The 14,001-nt window shown below is 38.7% G+C and overlaps 1 long non-coding RNA gene across 1 annotated transcript; it reads right to left on the minus strand.

The window, feature by feature from the left end:
• Nucleotides 1-286: 286 nt before the first annotated feature.
• On the minus strand, nucleotides 287-2,431 carry LOC119027633. The gene is made up of 2 exons (XR_005077444.1): nucleotides 2,379-2,431; nucleotides 287-1,141 (listed from the first exon to the last, which is right to left on the minus strand). It is a non-coding gene; the product is annotated as an uncharacterized LOC119027633 (long non-coding RNA).
• Nucleotides 2,432-14,001: the final 11,570 nt, after the last annotated feature.

Here is a 14,001-nt window from a genome sequence, read left to right on the forward strand (position 1 = left end):
TAAACTGAAAGTTTATGTTGTCATTTTTCTTGACTTCAGAGTTCATTATATTTCATTATTTGGTGGTTTGTCTAGAAGATATTTTGAAGTGAACTGGGTGCATCTTTATGATTTTGTCTTCTCTTCCAGCAGTTTTTGGGCAGGTCACTATTTTAAGATATTACTACAATCAAACACTCCTGTTGGCTGTCAAAAGAAGTGTGTTTGTCCCTGGACACTCCTCACATGAACCATCTCTATACAGAATCTGTGTGTTTGAGGTCTGAAGGACACAAAGAGGCGATGCTGCCTGCTGACCTGCTGGACTTTATTAGAGATCATGTGCAACAAATACTGAGAAATGATTATCTTCATAAGAAATGCAGTCAACTCCTGGATTACACACGTTCACAAAGTGCATTATTACACGAGTAAAACATGCAGATGTCAAATCTTAAAATACCTCGACAAAAGGTACAAATGTGAAATTTCACAGTTCTGTGTTTTTATACCCACACAATATATCTGTGATTTTACACAAATGATTGTAAAACTAAATGAATCATAAGTTTTAAACAGGTTGAATATGTTCATGCTGGTGAACTGCTTCTGTTGTTAATGTTCCAGTTATGTTGAGTCATAATGCAGTGGATCCTTTTCACATCAATCTGCACTTTGACCTGACAGCTGCAGTACAACATGATGAGACCTGATGTTCACTGACATTGATCCTGTCTGAATTGTGTCATGAATCACACATATGATGTTTGTCAGTTCGCCATCAAGCTAATGAATATCAGACTGTAAAGATAAGTCGTTATAAAGACGATACAGCCAACAGACTGGTCAGTGACGTCTTCTAATCACTTAAACATTGTAGATCTGTTCCTGTATATCAGCAGCTCACAGAACTCAGAACCAACTCTCCTTTCACAGAGCTGCAGCTGTCAATGTGAGCAGATTTGTTGCGATTTTCATCTTTTTTTACTATTATTACATCGACGAACAACAGCTGCCAGAAATCTCTGAGCTGCGACGAGGAGATCTATCAGATTAGCGAATAAAAAAGCTCCAAAGGGAACGGCTCTGAGAACCATTTCAGCTTTGCCCCAATCGTGTGATGTCACTTCCTTCTTCGGCCCTCCTGTTGTGTGTTCTGCATCTGCGTAAAGACAGAAACCCAGTGTTAGTATCTGATATCAGGAGCATCAACTCATCAGAGTCAAAGCACGACATCAAAAACATTTATACCTCAGCAACTCAGCAAACTGTGCTTGTACTGTAGCAAATGTATTGACTTATTTACAAGAACCTGCTGAACAGAAACAAACTTTGTTCTTCTGGATTGAATTATCCAACATGTTGCACTTCATGTAACGTTCCTGCTTTTCACTTTGTGAAAATGTCAAACTCTTTCATCAAACATTCCTTGATTGAGTTCAGTTCATGCTGATACACTGTTCAATTCAGTGTTCAGAGATGTGAAAATAGATTCAAATATTAAGTTCATATTAACCATATGGTACGGTGGTTCATGTGATGTATTTAAAATTCCAAATAGTGACACTGAAGCAGCAAACTGTAACTTCCTGGAGAAAGATAGTTGATTATGAAGTCTCGTCTACAGGTCATCAGATTCTGACGTTTGGTTTTTGACATCTGACCTGAGCTGCCAATCAAAGGTGTCATTATTAGACGGCGATGAAACTCAACAGTCAACAGCTTCAAACACTGCACAGCTACCTGAGTGGAGGAGTCAACAACAGCTAGAGTTAGCAGCAGTTAGCAGTGTTTCTGGTTCCCCATATAGGTTTTTTCTAGTAAAAATAGAGGGTGTTTGTATAAATAACTCTTCAGTTTAACTTCTTGTATGAACTGTTTCTCATGCATGACGTGCTTTCAATTTGAATGACAGGACTGAAAATGGAGACAGGTCATCGGGCTCAGTTACGTTCAGAATCACCACTGTGATGTTACCAGTTATTAATGTGAAGAACAAGGTTTCCTTGATCAACTCCATTATTGTTTATCTCCTCTGACTCTTTTATTACAGACACTTACTGAACAAAAGGCAGGATGTGTTTCAACCGTTTCCACTGATCCTGCTGAGCTGTAACCTTTCTATAATCCTCCACAGGACTTTGTTTCTTAGACAGTGAATAAATAAAAGGCGACAAAGAAACCACACAATGACCACTGCTGCTGTCAGTCCCAGTTCACAGTAGAGGGTAATCCATATCCAACTGACCCTGTTCAGCTATCACTGTTAAAAATCATTAAGTTGTGGATCAAACTCTTTCCTTGATCCTGCTTAGCTGTAAAATTGTCTCCACTGGACTCTGTTTCTTAGACAAGACATATGAATAAACACATGAATAAAGGCGAAGAAGACACCACACAATGCCACTGCTGCTGTCAGTCCCAGTCCACAGAAGAGGAAGATCATTCTCCAAATGACCCTGTTCGCTCTCTCACTGTTTGGTCTCTCAGGTGTGTCTGTGTTGGGTCTCTCAGGTTCGGGCCAATCCCTCGCTGCTGTAAAGAGACCAAACACCAGAACAGCTGAAGTTGTGACATATTTCTCAGATACTGTGAGAATGAAGTAAAGGATTGTGGTCGTCCTCAATACTTCTTTTCAGGTTGATAGTGATAAAAAAAGTTGCTGAATTGAACCTGTTAATAAAGTTCTACTGACTTCTACTCAACCAACTTACCAGAGACGTTGAGCCAACATTCACCAAAGTCCACACCATAGTTTGTCTTCACATCACACAGGTACCAGCCTGAGTCCTCAGTCCTGAGTCTGGACACATGAAGTCTGAGTCGTCCATCTCTGAGAATGTCTTTGTCCAACTGGACTCGTCCTACAAACTGTTGATCCTGAGACTCAGTGACCACAGTGCCTCCATGTAGTTCAAACAGGACTGAGGCTTTGTGATCAGTTCTCAGATCACAGAAGATAAAAAGGGAGTCTGTGGAAGTGTCAGCTGTGGTTGTGAACGTCCATTCCAGTGTGATGTTGTGGTTCTCCTCTGCCTGATAGGAGATCTGTGTCACATTCACTACAAATGTTCCTGTTGAGGAGACAGAGAGGGAAAGTGAGGAGCAGACACACTGACAGCTTTAACATGGCAGCCTTTAAACTCCATCTACATGTTTCTGTGGACAGTTTAGTGACGTCTCAGAGCTGCAGAGGCTCATCAACATCAACTGTTTGCTCACATGTGGGCGACTTTAACTGATTGATTGAATCACAGTGTAATAAAGTGAAGCTGTAAACTAACCACAGACACAGTTGAGGCTGATGAGCAGCAGGATCCTGCAGATCATCTTCTCCCTGTGAGAGGAGACAGAGGTGAAGAGTCATGTGATCACAGTTCAGTCTTCACATGTACCACAACCAACATCTACAGTCTGTCTTTAGTCTTTACAATACTCCTTTGTCTTTATTATCCTGCTTATTACACTCAAGGACTTCCTGACTGAACACAGTCTTGATGCCAACATCAAGTTGCTGTATTGTACTTCAGACACAAGATGGCGCCAGTGGTTAAACTGTGAAGATGAAGAGTTCAGTCTAACAGTTTTGATGGTAACTCAGTAAAACACATCAGCAGCTGTTTGGTTCAACAGATTAAAATGTAGTAATGGGAATTCTGGCTCTTTGAAGAGAACTGGTTCTTATGGCTCCCAATTGTCTCCTCAGATTTTTTTGTTGCTTGAATTAATTTATTATCAGAAAATGAATTACTAATGTACAAAACATACATTATATCAAATGTTTATTATTTGTATGGCTTATTATACTCAACATGGCCCGGAGTGCTACAAAAATACATTTCAAAGTATATAGTCTTTTGCACAAACTGTGTCATAGAGCTCTGGGTCGTAGGTCCAGGTGGTTGTGGTGGTGTACTGTAGACACTGTAGACACTGCAGCAGCAGCAGCAACAGTTGCAGTAGACAAACTGGGACCTTCATTAGCAGCAGGTTCACTTGCTTGTCTTTTTACCTCCAGCTACACTGATGGATGTACAGTTCTAATGTGCCTGTGCAGGTTATTTATAGAGCCTGCTGCACATGAGATTTTAAGCTTGCATCCTGTACACTGCGTTTCCTGCGCTCATTTTCTCACCTTTCCAGCGTGTATGTGTAGTGTAGTGTATGTTCTGTCTCTCTCTCTCTTTCATTAATTCACATTTACATTAATTATGTATACCGTATATTCCGTGTGTGTGTGTGTGTGTGTGTGTGTGTGTGTGTGTGTGTGTGTGTGTGTGTGTGCCCTGCCTCCTTCTCCTAGGAGCATTTTCAGTTTTGAGTGGTCATTCAGCTCTTTGAAATCTGAGATTATAGAGTTGAATTTGTTGGAATAAATGTTCCTTGTTTTCTTTTCTTTTTTTTTTTTTTTAAATTGTATTACTCTCTCTCTCTCTCTCTCTCGCCCCCCCCTCTCTCTAAACCCAGCCGCTCCTACTTCGTGCCAACACACACACGCCACCTACACACTGTGTAGTTGACCAGTCACGTGCAGCTTGAACAGGGAAAAAAAAAACGGCTTGGGAGCCTCGTTCACTTTAAAATCCGTCTCAAAGAGCCGTTTCGTTCGCGACCGACTCATCACTATTAAATCGAACGAACAAAAAAACATTTAACTTCATAATGAAAACAATAAAGTTCCCTTTGGTGTAAAACTGCGGTGACATCATTTCAGTCTTGTCAACAGCGTCTACATGTAAACCAACACGAACAATGTGGCAGCATGTCTCTCATAGCTTAACTTGCTTCGCTATGAACTAATGTTGAGAGTCAAGTACAACATTTACAACTACGTTTCTGGCAGAATCTAACTCCCCAGCTGACAAATAGAACTTAATCTAACACTTACACATGTCAGGTTGAGAGTGTCTTGTTGATGATCATGATGAGAGGAAAGACTGCAGTATGAGGAGTGATTCAACACTCTAACGCCCAAACCACCAGGCGCTGGTGTCTTATGAACGTGGGCACGCCCCTTGCAAACCTCAGTGACCTGATAAGCTACATGTGTGAGAGTCAACTCAGGTTCCACAATAAACCTCATGATTTAAAAAAAAAAGGGGGGAGTCACCACAGGTTATTTGTTGGTCTGCATGTCAAAATTAGAAACAGATGGTATGAATGATCTTTATCCTCCAATCAGATGGGGCTGTACACTCGTGTATTGCTATTCAAGGGACGGTTAATACAGTTTTTCCTCACTATGATATTACTTTATATTAACTGTACACAAAACAACACAGTTTGACTTTCATACTTTAAATGCTGTAAAACATCTCAAATCAGGATTTCATGAGGTTCTTAGATGTGGCCGGTGACGTCCATGAGGCGGAAGATAAACTACATAAAAAACTGTAACTATACGTTGAGCCTGTGCAGGAAACACAATCATACAATCCAATATGACCAGTTTTAAAGTAAAATCAAGCAGCATGATCTAGGCACGGGGTTCCCTGCCAGTTTTCTCATGTTATGTTATGTTGAAGCATCAGAGTTCAATCATAAAGACAGCTGCAGATGTTTCTATTCTCCTCACAGAACGCAGTGCACGATTGGAAACACTCGACTTTTCTTTGTGTTCAAATGTAACTAGATGATTTTATTTGACCATGTTCATTTTTACTGTTGTTTTTCCATGAGCCTGAGTAGGAAACACCACAACACAGGACATCGGTAAAGTGTGTTTCAAACAAGTTGTTCCATGCCTGTGTACCCACCATATGTTTAGCACATAACTGATCTAATCACCCTGATCAACACTGATGCAGAAAGCTGCAGGGCACCCAATCCCCTACGCCTTTGTATTCCTTATCGGCTTAAAGCAATCTCAAACGGGAACCGCCTGAATGAAGACAGTGAGTCCTGCATGTATTTTCACACTCATCGACCGTGCGAATTCACCATAATAGATGTTTGTTCTCTCTCTTTATTCATTCGATGATAATCTTTGTCTTCTGATGAACATTGTCGCAATGCACTGCCTATAGCTGATGTTCTGTTTTTAACATGGACACACTGTAAACAAATCCATTAATATGAGAGAAGCTGTGAAACATGGTAATCATTGAATACGTAAATTAAAACCATCGCGGTACATCTAAACATAAAACTTCTTTCCATCAGTGGAAAAGTCAAGTATTTCCCTTCATGCACTGTGTTCTGTGGGGAGAAGAGAAACATTTGAAGCTGTCTTTATTATTTAATTCTGATGCTTCAAACACATATCCATATATATCGATGTGTTTTTATGTTTTTCTCGTATATACTTGAGAAAGGCGGAAGATAACAATATAAAAAGACTGTAACTGTACTCTGAACCTGAGCAGGAAACACAATCATACAATCTAATCAGACCATGGAGTTCGCTGCCAGTCTTCTCATATTTTCTAGATTCCATCTGCTGTCAATGTTTGTCAGTCCTTGAGAATGTGACACACCTGATGACTGAGTATGTGAGAAAAATGCCTCAGTCAGAATGTTCTGACCAATTGACTGTGTTCTGGTGTGAAGTTTCCTGCACAGGTTCAGAGTGAAATAACAGTGTATTTATATATAATATATATATATAAACTGTGTGACAGGCTGTCAGCAACACATCACTAACTATTTGGGCCCGTTTGATAATTCCCCAGATCTTATAGTGGTAAAATATGTCTGGTAATCATTTCACTGGTCAAATAAAATCATCCAGTTACATTTAAACATTAAGAAAACTTTGGATCAAACTTCTTTCCTTCAGGAGAAAAGTTGATTGTGTGTGCTGCAAAATGTATGTCTTTGCATTGCATTACGTATGTTTTCTTTCTTTTACCTTTCACATGCCTCTCTTTCCATCAGGCGAAAAGTCGAGTGTTTCCCATGATGCACTGTGTTCTGCGGAGAGAAGAGAAACATCTGCAGCTGTCTGTATGATTTAAATCTGAGGCTTCTAACCTAGATCAATACATACAGGAGGAAGCAAGAAAGTAAATAACACAACTGTTGTTTTTCACTGAGCCTGACAAGGAAACACCGGAACACAATCAAGCAGTCAGATCTATAAATTCAAGTCATGACTCCTGTCATTCAATAAGTTCGAATACTGTCTCTAGGGTCTCATGGGCGAGGATGAATGATAACATGAAAAGTCAAAGATCTTTACATAACTGGTGCATCCTTATAGATGGCAGTATGATGTCTTCATATGAAAAATGACTAGCTAAAACACTTTGTAGAAAAACTTTGTAGATTATAGCTACAACGTTTGATGGGAGACAGTGAGTATATCGTTAACTGTGTTTTTCTGGCAAGCTTTAAATCATCTTCAGACGAATCAGTCAGGGAGGGTTCATTGATCTTTTATAAGGTGACAACTACACATTTAAGTAGGACAACTCATTTGAACTGCCTGGAAAATTGTTCGCTCAGAATGTTTTGACGACTAGACTGTGTTCGGGTGTAACGTTTTATGCGCAGGTTCAGAGAGAAATCACAGCTGTTTGTGTTGTTTCCTTCCGCCTTCCCCTCATATATGTCGATATATGTTTGAAGCTCTCCACAGAACACAATGCGTGATTATAAACACTCAACTTCTGTCCTGATGGAAAGAAGTTAGATCTGAGGCGAGTGCTGCATCCTTGGTTTTTGTCTATATCTTTTTCAACCATCAGTGTTAACAGTGCAAGACAAAGCTGTTGGGTGACTGAGCGGAAAGCAGAAACCTGTATTACCACTCGGAAATATTTACTTAGAATATTCTGGCTGGCTGCTGGTTTACGATTCCTGTGCAGGCTCTGAGGGATTTAAGAGTTGTTTATGTTGTTTACTTCAAGTTTCTCTCATTTATATCGACATGTGTTTACAACATCAGAATGAAATCATGAAGATAGTGCAAGTTTTTCTCTTCTCTCTACACAGAACACAGTGCATGATGGAAAGAAGTTTGATCCAAAGTTTCTTTTATGTTTAAATGTAACTAGATGATTTTATTTGACCATGTTCATTTTTACCACTACAACGTTATCAGAATTAACAAGGAGGCCCGATCGTGCTTTGGGGTCACACCGACTTCTTGTGACTGACTCTACAGCAGCTGCAGTGTGCGAGCTGTGAGACGTCAAACATCAGTGCTCAGTAAACTCGGTGGTGAATTTAAATTACAGGACTATGGTCCCCAGAAGCAGCATGTCAGACTTTTAGAACTGTTATCTCATCTCACTCTGATATCATGGACACTTACTAAACAACAAGAAAGGCAGGATGTGTTTAAAAGGTCTATCTTTGCTCGTCCTGCTGTGTTGGGTCTCTCAGGTTTGGGCCAATCCTTCGCTGCGGTAAAGAGACTAAACAACAGAGCAGCTGAAGTTGTGTAATATTTCTCAGATACTGTGAGGATGAAGTGAAGGATTGTGGATTGTGGTCATCCTCAACACTTTTCTTCAGGTTCTTACTGATCCCGGTCGGTGCTCAAGCTGAGAGCCGTACGGTGTGAGCTCCCAGGTGGCTCCGGGTTGTGGAATGACTTAAACATACCGCCTTGTCTTGGCTCGACGTGCAGTGTTGTACAGTGTTTTTTTTTGTTTTGTTTTTTCCCCCCTTCATCTCTTTCCATTGAATGCTATACATGCTGTAGAAAACATTGTATATCAGATTTATATTAAATTAATAAATGTCTCCAAGAACTCAAAGATGCCATTTGAAAATATGTTACGATTTGTATTTTTTTTTATGTGATTTGTGTCACACTGAAGCAATAAAAGCACATTGATTCATCTCTTGTCTGTCTTTTTATATTCTATTCATTGATAATATAGAAAAAATAGCTATAATTGAAATAAAATAAATTAAGTGTATATAAGGCATTTCTTATTTGGGGGTAAGTCAAAATGACTTTAGGTATGAGGTTTACTGTGAAGCAAATTGATTTGTCATTATATTCGAATTTTGTAATAATATCTTTGGGTCTGATTGTTACGTTCTGTTTAGTTTTATTGTAGATAAACTTTTCAATGTCCCTCCAAAATATAGATGACAATGGGCAAATACAAAACAAATACAAAATTGTCTCTGGCTCATCTCCACAAAGAAAACACATCACAGTGTGCTGCAGATGTATTGTAGGGTGACGTCAGTGTTTGATTCAGTATTTCACTTCTTCAATGATTCAAACTGATGTATAAAACTTATACTATGTTGTAAACATGTGACACTGATACATCATTCACATCACTGTCACACAGGACATCAGGAGCTCACAACTCACTGTTTGACTGAATACTGATGAATGAATGTGTTTAACTGAGTTGATCTTACACATTATGTTCCACTTACCTCAGCATTTTATTTTATTTACCTCAGTATTTTAACTGACTTTATAACTGCTTCAGCATTTTATGGTATACAGTACTTTATTGCTTTTTGCATATGGTATATAATACGTATTTTATTTTATTTTCTTCTATTTTGACCCTGGTATTTTGATTGTACTTGTATTTGAATGTATCTGCTGCTATGACAACGTCACAGGAGTTAATCGAGGTAGATATAATAACATCGAGGTAAAACTCAACAATCAGCTTTGCTAGTTTCACCAGTTTAATCCAGACAGTCACAGTACCGACACAATTCAAAGTGTATCTTTACATAGTCAAATACAATTAACTGTACCAGGTGGATTAGGCAAGAAATGGCACTTACAATCAGATTCTTCTTTAAGTAACTGCCTTAGGTCATGTTATTAAGCAATTACAATGCGGCAGGTCTTCCGAAGTATACTTAAGAGTTTGCGGAACATGACAAACCAACCAGTGAGATCTGAGTGCCAGCTTCCACTTTTAATTGGTCACCATCTGACTGTGTCATGGTTTTTCACTAGCTAGTCAAACCACAGGCATTTAAGTTGTTTTTATTCTCTTCTATATCCAGATGTGTTTGAAACATCACAATTAAACCATAAAGTCAGCTGCAAATTATTCTCTGCTCTCCACAGAACACAGTGCATGATGGGAAACACTCAACTTAACCCTGATGGAAAGAGAAGCTGCTTATATTAGACACTGCTAAATGTATTTGTAAAATTGCACGTTTATGGTAAAAATGGGATATATCGGTAAAAGACTGACAACACAAAAACTTCACACAGGCTTCGACAGCAATGAGGCCACAAACTGACTCTTTTTACTCTTACTCTTTTCAGTTTACCAGAAACGCTGAGCCAACATTCACCAAAGTCCACACCATAGTTTGTCCTCACATCACACAGGTACTGGTCTGAGTCCTCAGTCCTGAGTCTGGACACATGAAGTCTGAGTCGTCCGTCTCTGTAGACGTCTTTGTCCCACTGGACTCGTCCTACAAACTGTTGATCCCAAGACACCGGGACCTCAACACCTCCACGTAGGTCAAACAGGACTGAGACTTTGTGATCAGTTTTCATCTCACAGAAGATAAAAAGGGAGTCGGGTGAAGTGTCAGCTGTGGTTGTGAACGTCCATTCCAATATGTTATATTTTTGTTGAAATTGTGCTTTTATTCTTTGTTACTTATTTCCCTCTGTACTGCTGTGTTACCTGTGAATTTCTCCCAAGGCAGATCAATAAAGACACATCTTGTCTTTTCTATATGAGCTTCTGAGTCTTCAGTCTTTTTTGGTTGATGAAATTAGAACAAGTCCCCGTCATGTTGTGTTAAAAATGAGGAATTAACTGCAGCTCAACTTGTGATGTTGCACCACTGCCAAACACAGACTGCAGACATTGACTTGTTTACATCAACTGTAGTAAAGTTTAACCACAATATTACAAATATTAAATACATATAAATAGAGGATGATATTTCTATCAGAGAAAATCATTAGAAAAACATTCTCAAATATACTAATTTGTCTGGTCTGGAAGTTTAGGAGGGAAAACCATCTGAAATGTCTTTTATTCCAGCTGAGGTGGTTTAATGTGTCTATTACGATGTCCTAGAGGCTTTTTGTTTGCAGCAAGAAGTGGTTTTATCAATATGGTATCATTTAATAGGTTAATTAAAATCATGTAGTTACATGTAAACATAAAGAAAACTGCAAACCACCTTCTCACTGTCAGGAGAAAAGCCAAGTGTTTCCCATCATGCACTGTGTTCTGTGGAGAGAAGAGAAAAGTCTGCAGTTGTCTGTATGATTTCATTCTGATGCTTCAATCACATGTCGATATTAATGAGAGGAAGCTGGGAAGGGGACAACTTAAGATGTTATTTGACAAATGCACACTAATACTAAATGTGCATCAGAAACTTAGACCACAACACACTGAAGCGTCTGCTCAAGATAAATGAGGAAGTCGTGGTTTAGCACTTTAAAATTGAGATTAGAAACTGAAAGCAGTACATTTTTGGTAATGTTAAAACATTAAGTCTTACATATTGTGGTGAAAAGGGACTGAAAGAGGAAGACTAGTGGTTTTCAGTATAAACTGTGGACCCTTAACGGACTCACACTACAGATTGGTAGAAGTCATGTTAGTAAAACAGCTCTGTGTAAGCGCTCCAGCAAAAAAAATATTATTTCTCTTTGTTGAAGTCCTTCATGTGAGAAGATGTTAATAGTAAACACTAAGTAGTCTGTCTTGATAATTATGTATTCAAGCTTGTTTGTATTTATTATCAGTTGTTTTCTCATGACTTTATATGGATGTTTATATGTATTTCTAATGTATCAGTGTTACAACACTGACAACATGTCACCATGTCCCAGATTCACAGCTTCCATCTGTCTGCAGGAGCAGCACCAGTTCTGCAGTGTTTCCATGTGGCAGCTAGATGCTATTAGCAGCTGGCAGACAGGTCAACTACCAGCACAATCTTGTGACAGAAGTACAATACAGCAGTCTGCTGTGATGTTTATTAGTTACATATGATCCACAAAGTTAATTCACTTCACATAATCACATTGTATTCAGCCTAGTTTTTGGTTTATCGGACTCCTACAGCTGAACTGTCTGTGGTCTGTTTATGAGGAAATCCAATATTCAGTTCAGAGTGTTAATAGGTATAAACAAAGTTTGATTAGATCAACTCAAAGTATACGTTGTCATTTTTCTTGACTTCAGTGTTCATTATATTTCATTATTTGGCGGTTTGTCTGGAAGATATTTTGAAGTGAACTGGGTGCATCTTTATGATTTTGTCTTCTCCTCCAGCAGTTTTTGGGCAGTTTTCAGTTTGTGTCTCCAAAATGTCAAACTCATTCATCAAACATTCCTAGTGTACAGAGGTCTGAAAATAGATTAAAATATTAAGTTCATATTAACCGAACAGTACAGTGGATTATGTGATATATTTAAAATTCCGAATGGTGATGTTGAAGCAACAAACTGTAGCTTCCTGGAGAAAGATAGTTGATTGTGACGTCTCATCTACAGGTCATCAGATTCTGACATTTTGTTTTAACGTCTGATCCGAGCTGCCAGTCAAAGGTGTCATTATTAGACGACCCAGAGATGAAACTCAACATCAACCAGTCTTTCTCCAGGAAGTTACATTTTGTCACATCAATTTCAAGATCCAACGGCCCATCCCGGTCTATAGCTCCTGTTCTGGCGTTGTTAACACCAACACTCCCCCGGTGCTTCGAACACTGCACAGCTTCCTGAGTGGATGAGCCAACAACAGCTACAGTTAGCAGCAGTTAGCAGTTTGGGTATGAATCTGACAGGTGGCCAAATTCAGCCATATTGCACCTTTAAATAAATTTCAGACATTTTATTCATTATAAAGATTCGCTGCCTGGTGATTTCCATTCAGCCAGCTGGCTCCTCATTTAGGTTTTTCAGGTAAAAGTAGAGGGTGTTTGTAAAAATAACTCTTCAGTTTAACTTCTTGTATGAACTGTTTCTCATGCATGACATGCTTTCAATTTGAATGACAGGACTGAAAATGGAGACAGGTCATCGGGCTCAGTTACGTTCAGAATCACCACTGTGATGTTACCAGTTATTAATGTGTCCTGTAAAGCAGTTTGTAACTGCCTTCAGTTTATGTTTTCTCAAGAAGACTCAGAGAGACTTTGTGTCAAACTGGAAACAGAAAGTAATGTATTGGAAAATCGACGGCAGGCCTACAACCCATAGGTCATGTTTTACAAGACTATTTAATAAAAAACAAAATGTTGTCAGCTATCATTAAGGTAAAGAAAACAAGACCAACACACTCTTTATGTTTCAGTTATCCTCCTCTTCCTGCACAGACTGTGAGTAAATCAAACTGGAGCTCACAGCTGATGATGTATCTGATCTTCTCTGCAGCAGCAGCTGATCAACATGTTGTTACAGGTTGGAAACCACTGGCGCCACCTGCTGACATTAACACATGACTGCAGCTGAGAAGGTTTTATTTTACTGTTACGTTAGATGTCCTCAGGAAAAAGAGAAGCAGGAATCCTTTCATCAAAGTGTTATTTATTATATTACACCTTTATTATATAAACCTTTGTCCTTCACACCAGCGTTAACAAAAAATACCAGCTTTTCTTTCAAGCACACATACACAGACACAATGATGATCAATAACAATAAATAAAAAAAACACGAATGAAAAAGCAGCACTTCATTTTAGTTTAAATTGCACATTACACCAAGTAAAGGTTAAAGCTCCGTGGGAAAAAGTTACATCTATTGAAAAATTGTGGACAGACTGGTCAAATATGATGATCATGAATATGAATATTAAAGACAAATATGTCTTTACAAATGTTTCTAATGTTTTCAATGGTTCACAGTTCTTCAGTTCATTTCATGTTTTAACTTTAACTGAATGTTCTCTGTTCTATAGTTCACCTGATTCTTCTTTACACCCTACAGGAGGCCAGTACAGGATATACTCAACTCAACTCAACTCAGCTCAACTCAACTCAACTCAACTCAATTCATCTTGATTTATAAAATACTTTAAGCAGCCATAGCTGGGGCAAAGTGCTGTACATAAATAGGAAATACAACATAAAAACATAAAAGACAATATAAA

This window comes from Acanthopagrus latus, chromosome 10 (genome assembly GCF_904848185.1).
Source record: "Acanthopagrus latus isolate v.2019 chromosome 10, fAcaLat1.1, whole genome shotgun sequence".
Lineage (NCBI taxonomy): Eukaryota > Metazoa > Chordata > Actinopteri > Spariformes > Sparidae > Acanthopagrus > Acanthopagrus latus.